General features: G+C 37.8%; 1 protein-coding gene and 1 pseudogene across 2 annotated transcripts in view; one reads left to right on the plus strand and one right to left on the minus strand.

Moving 5' to 3' along the window:
• LOC145260517 (lysosomal proton-coupled steroid conjugate and bile acid symporter SLC46A3-like) overlaps positions 1-6000 on the plus strand; it is a 147801-nt gene that overhangs the window by 21261 nt on the left and 120540 nt on the right. The gene's annotated exons all lie outside the window — the stretch shown is intronic.
• On the minus strand, positions 1482-1638 carry LOC145260879 (U2 spliceosomal RNA; annotated as a pseudogene).

Genomic DNA, 6000 nt, shown 5'->3' on the forward strand with positions numbered 1-6000 from the left:
GCAGTCACTTTGGGCATTTCCCCAATTCCTTTTTCATTATTGCTTCTAATAGTTTATGATCAGTCAGTACTATAACCTGTTGACCAAATGTATATTGGTGAAACCGTTCACAGGCATAAACCACTGCCAATAGTTCTTTCTCAATTTGTGCATATCGGGTTTCTGTGTCTGTAAGTGCTCGGCTAATATATGCTAAGGTTAGCAATGCAGCCCCCATTCCTTTCTCACTTGCATCACATTGAACGACCAATGTTTTGTTGGGGTCATAGTTTCTCAATACTGGTGCTTCACTCACCAACTTTTTGATTTTCTCAAAAGCTTCTTCATGGATCTGAGACCACGTCCATGGCACATCCGCCTTTGTTAAGTTGCGAATTGGAGCCATCACGTCAGAAATGTGGGACAGAAACTTTTCCAAATAATGCATGAATCCTCCCAATCGTTGCACTCCCTTAATGTCTGTTGGCCGTGGCATATCTTTTATGGCTTTTATTTTCTCAGGATCTGGAAGTAAACCCTCACTGGTTATCCTGTGATCCAGGAATGATACAGATGTTTGCCGTAAATTCATTTTCTCAGCATTCAATCGCATCCCACGATCACGACATCTTTGCAACAGCCTTCTGAGTTTTCTATCATGGTCCTCTGTTGCTTCTTCCATCATTTTACCAATCCCGACCACCAGAAGATCGTCTGCTTTGTTGATGATTCCTTTCAAATCGGCCACATTATTATATAGTTCTCTTTGAAATATTTCAGAGGCTGGAGCAATTCCAAATGGTAAAACCTTCCATCGAAACCGATCATATGGAGTGGCAAAAGTGGTCAAGCGAGTGCTGGCTTCATCTAACTTCAGGTGCAAAAATCCATCCCTTAGATCAAGAGTTGAGAAAACTTTGCTATCAGCAAGTTCTGGGAGGAGATCGTCCAGTACCGTTAACTGGAAATGCTCCCGTTTAACTCTGTCCCGTGAGTAGGCATTGTAAATAGGTACAATAATAACGCAAGATCTCCATTCATTCTGGACGTCCACAGAATGCCCAACAGTAATATATTACATATGAAAAGATGCTGCTGTGGAATTTCTACAGGTCCCGCTAGTATATATATAAATGTTTTATGTTCTTTAAATGATTTGTTCTTCTTTCAACTTTCATGCCTTTCTCTATATTAACCATATTTCCTTTCAAACATTTTATTCCAACTTAAGTGTCACTAGAAGTTCCATGCTGAGAACATATAATCCTTTGATCTCGTTTGACTACAAGTGAAGGGAAAATTGGCGGCAATATCAGTAATACGATTAAAAGCTATAAAACAATGGTGGAAAGGAAAACCTATTAAAAATTAGTCCATTTTCACGTTTCTGAAATTTTTAGATGATGATTGGTTATTCGTATTATTTGGATTCGTCGGACGACTGTTCTCATCGTGAGTGTTCCTATTTACTTTGCCTCCCTACGAGCGCAGAGTTAAACACCAAGGTTTTTTTTTTTTAATGTGGAGAAAGGAACAAAAATAAAAACAATTGTCTCAGTCGTGAAGGATTTCTCCTCCACTAACTGAGAACAAAAAATTGAAGGGTAGTATCTGAACAGATACTACACGTTGATCTTGGCCTGAAGGCCAAGAATCGACCTTCTTCAAGTGTTTCTTGTCGAACTTGAAGCTTGTCAAAGCATGGTGCTTCTCCAAGACGAGAGCCATTCATTTCAATTGGGGTCAGATGGGGATCAGAGCATTTATGGTGAAAAGAGAGAAGCTTGGTTTTAGATGCATTAAAATTAACCAGCCACCTTTTTCCTCATTACACCACATCATCAGAAGAGAAAAAATCAAAAGATCTTAGTCATATCCAGCATTTGAAGTGTTGCCATAGATAGTAGTGTCATTTCATAAAGGTCTACAAATTATCTAAGAATGTGATGAAAATCAGGAAGATAGTTGGACCCAGTATGGAACCTTGAGGGACGCCAGCATTGATGCTATGAGCTTCTGATTTCTGCCCATCGACTATTACTTTTACAAATCTATCAGAGAGAAAGGATTGAATAATTGAGAGGATATACCCAATGCACACACACACACATGCCCATCTTGAATAAATCGCTCTTACAAAATGTTTCTGTGTTGTACTTGCGTTGAATAAAAATTGTAAACTAGTACCTTTGCCCCCTAGGCAATGGTCGTACACTAGAATTGACACGACCAGACAAAGAGAAAACCATGACATACATGTGGTCTCTTGTGATAGTCATCAAAGAAGCAAGCGTCTACGTGTTTGCATGTTGTGTGACTCTACGTAAAAACAACAAATAAAAAACTTACCTTCAGGCGGGATCTAAAAGAGAGACGCCATGAAGATTGACTGAGCTTTTATACCAAACCCGAATCACATGTTTACAGGTCATGTGATGGAGGGGGGGGGGTGAAGATGGTATGAGAAATGGAAGAGGGGAAGAAGGAAGGAAATGAAATCAACAGGCATTTTGTTTAACCAATACCAGGAAGCAACCATTGCAAGAACGAATGTATTTTTTTTGTAAAGGAAAAATCGGCAACTGAAATTATTTCAACAATACCTGTAAGTGAAAGTGGTGCTATGGAACAAACTGGATTCAAGCTAAAGTCGTTTGTCTGAGACGTTAATGACTCAACTGCTGTAAAAAAGATGGGCTTCCTGTAGAAACCTACTCGTATCTGACAATATCCTATGTCCCTACAAATCCACCATTCGTCATGCATGGAGTATTGTGATCACATCTGAGCTGGTGCATCTGACACTAGCCTTTCTCTATTAGACAGAGTTCAAATGACAGGTCTTGCACTATCAGCCAAGTTTCAACCCCTGTCCCATCACCTCAATGTTGCATCCCTGTGCTTATTCTACAAGTGTTTGGAATGTGAATGTGCTTTGACTTCTCCATGCTACTTTCTCTTTCTCATGGAAGAGACGTAGCGAGTCTATCTCTGCTCATCATTTTCATGCCAGGTGCTTCTATTTACAGTCTCTCCTCGTAAACCATTTCCACCAGACATTTGTCTAGATACGCTTACTAATTATCTATCTATGCCTAAAACTAAACTTAAATCCCATGAGCAAAGCTTCTTTCCTACAGCTGCTCATCTGTGGAACACAGCTGCTTCCCTGCTGACTATAACATGGCCGTTTTCAAATCTAACATGAACTAGTTCCTGTTGAACTGTCCTCTTAAATAAGCAAACATTACACAAGTTCCACCATTATCAATAATCATGGTGTTGTCTTACCGGCCAAGTGATATATTAACCTTTATCCTCGAGTGGCCTTCATGCCTTGATAAGCGGTGATACTCCCCTCCTGTCTAACGTGATAATCAGCAAAATCTCACCTCTTCACTAGATATCCCAGATGCCAGAACGCGTTCTACTCTCATAGTTTCTTTCCCCCCAAACTGTTAGACTTTGGAGTTCCCTACTTGTTTCCTGCTTCTCTGATTGTACTAACATGTAAAAAATTAAATGTAATGTGAACAACCATTTCATTGCTGAACTTCCTACTGTTTCAGTGGCAATGTGTCTCTCGTTTTGGGTGATTATAAAAAGAACTAAAAAAAAAATACTGTCACTGATAATCTCTATTCGCTAAGTCACTTTATGTTTGTATGTACGTTATCACCTTTCACAGATATTTTTAAAAATGAAACCGTTCGATCAGAAAACATGGTGATTGGGACTTAATCTGATGTTGCTAAGATGACTGATGCTGACTTTACTTTAAAATTAATTGTTCTAAAATCAAATTATGTTGTCATGTTGACCAAAACAACACAATTTAAATACATTCCAAAAAGTCACATTTGTTTTATTGAATTGAAGGATATTTAGCTGATAATTATGTTTACGGTAAGACGTCATAGAATCGTTATCGATTTTAAAAAGAGTTGAATTTCTACAATTTTAAATAAAGAAAGAAGACATCATGTATTTGTTTTATTTATTCAAAGAATACTCAGTTGACAATGACAATTATTTTTACGGAATAAAGAGTAATTTCTTTTTAAGAGTATTCCTCCTGACAATTGTTTATTATTTCGCTTGCTTAGATTTAAATTTAGGAACTCCCGCGTCCTGCGACACATGATGCAATCAAATTATACCATCTGACGTTAGATCCACAGTATCCATCCAGCTTCTTCCCATTGCAATCAAATCTCTCTTGGTTGTCTGCTTCCAGTTCACTTTTGGTATTCCTCTTCTTCCTTTTCCATTAAAGTTTCATTGGAGCACTTGGTTGGCGATTCTTTCTGGAGCCAATCTTAGGATGTGTCTGAGACAGTCTAGATGTCATTTGCCATTAGAAATCAGAGACTGAACTAATCAATAATCATTGACGATACTACCTGTTCGTTAATGCGGTATCTGACTTCTTGATTGGTAATTCGATCGCTCCATTTGATCACTAGAATCTTTCTATGGCACTTGGAATCAAACGCATCTAATTTCTTCTTTTGATTGGTAATTCTCCCAGGAGCCAATCTTAGGCTATGTTCGAGACAGTCTAGACATTGTTTACTGATTATTGACAATACTACTTGTTGCTTAGTGCAATTTCTGACTTCTTGGTTGATAATTCGATCACTGTTTGATCCCTAACAGTAAATTACAGAGATGGATATAGAAAAACACTGTGGAATTTCCTAGGAGTACCGCTAGTATTTATATAAATCTATCTGCTCTGTTAATATGTCTTATATTCTGCTTTCTTCACGAACCAGTATAACATTTCATGAACAAAAACGTTACACAAAGGGAAGCACATAGTTTTTTCAAACAAACGGGAACTCATGCACATGTGTGGTACAATAATAATTATTGGGGGAGCCCCAGCTCCCTACATTTGGGAGCTTTATATCATATTTGCTTTTACTTGTAAGGAGACACGTAAAATTAATGTCGATGCTGTTTTCATCTCAAAATGTCAGCACACACCTGTTGTTGGAGATTGACAGATGTTTAGAAAATCTCAGCCAATCGGAGTATACAGTTGAAAAGATCAAGTCAAGTTAGATGACATGCAGACAATATAATAATTAGGTGCAAAAATAATGTCGTTTTTTACTTGAAAGTTGAACGTCAAAAACGACATTATTTTTGCACCAACCTAATATAATAATGTGTATAAGATTGTTTCTTGTTCATGTATATGCGTGTCTCTCTCACTCCCTCTCTCTTTATCTATCTATCTATCTATCTATCTATCTATCTATCTCTTTATCGTTTTTCATCATGAAGAATTTTAATCCAGTTTGGATCCGATGGTGACAGACGTAAGCAGTTGAAACTTGGACTCTGTCCACGTCAGACATAAAAAGTTGAACTCTCAAGTTTGTGGAGAGCGGTTCTCGAGTTAAAGAAAATGCTTCTGTAATCATTGAAATAAATAAATATCTATTTTTATATGTGTATATAAAAAAAGATAAGTCTGTCCCTTATTTATATGCAAGTGTTCAATTCCATCATAGCAGTACCTTGTCATTAATGGTGATGAAAACCCTGCCACTGATGATGCCTAACAATGCCAAGAAGATTTGACAACAAGATCCATCAAGCAGACGTAGCTGATGTCGTATTAACCCCTTGATCTAAAGGGGATGTGCCTATCATTTCATTGTTTCACACCCAGGAAGCTGGTTGCCATGACCAGGATGTAATAACCGTTCCAGAAGCACCCCCATGATAACGGACACACCAAAAAACTCTCTCCAGCACACGTGTTATTGCTAGTGAGCGATCAAGAAATACAAATAAAAGTCTGTTTTGCATATGTGCGCGGTCTCCATTTTTTCCATCATTCTCCATATGTTGATCTATATAGTTGCAGCATCTAATGGCTGTTAATCGGCTGATTAACTTAACTAAATGAAACTCATGCATGGAACAATAGAAACTTGTTACAATTTCAAAGGTTTTATTGGGGAGACAAATTCGTTCACTAGGGGAGACACCAAAAAAGAATGG

The sequence above is a fragment of the Euprymna scolopes genome, chromosome 36 (genome assembly GCF_053919585.1).
Source record: "Euprymna scolopes isolate OS-2025 chromosome 36, ASM5391958v1, whole genome shotgun sequence".
Taxonomy (NCBI): domain Eukaryota; kingdom Metazoa; phylum Mollusca; class Cephalopoda; order Sepiida; family Sepiolidae; genus Euprymna; species Euprymna scolopes.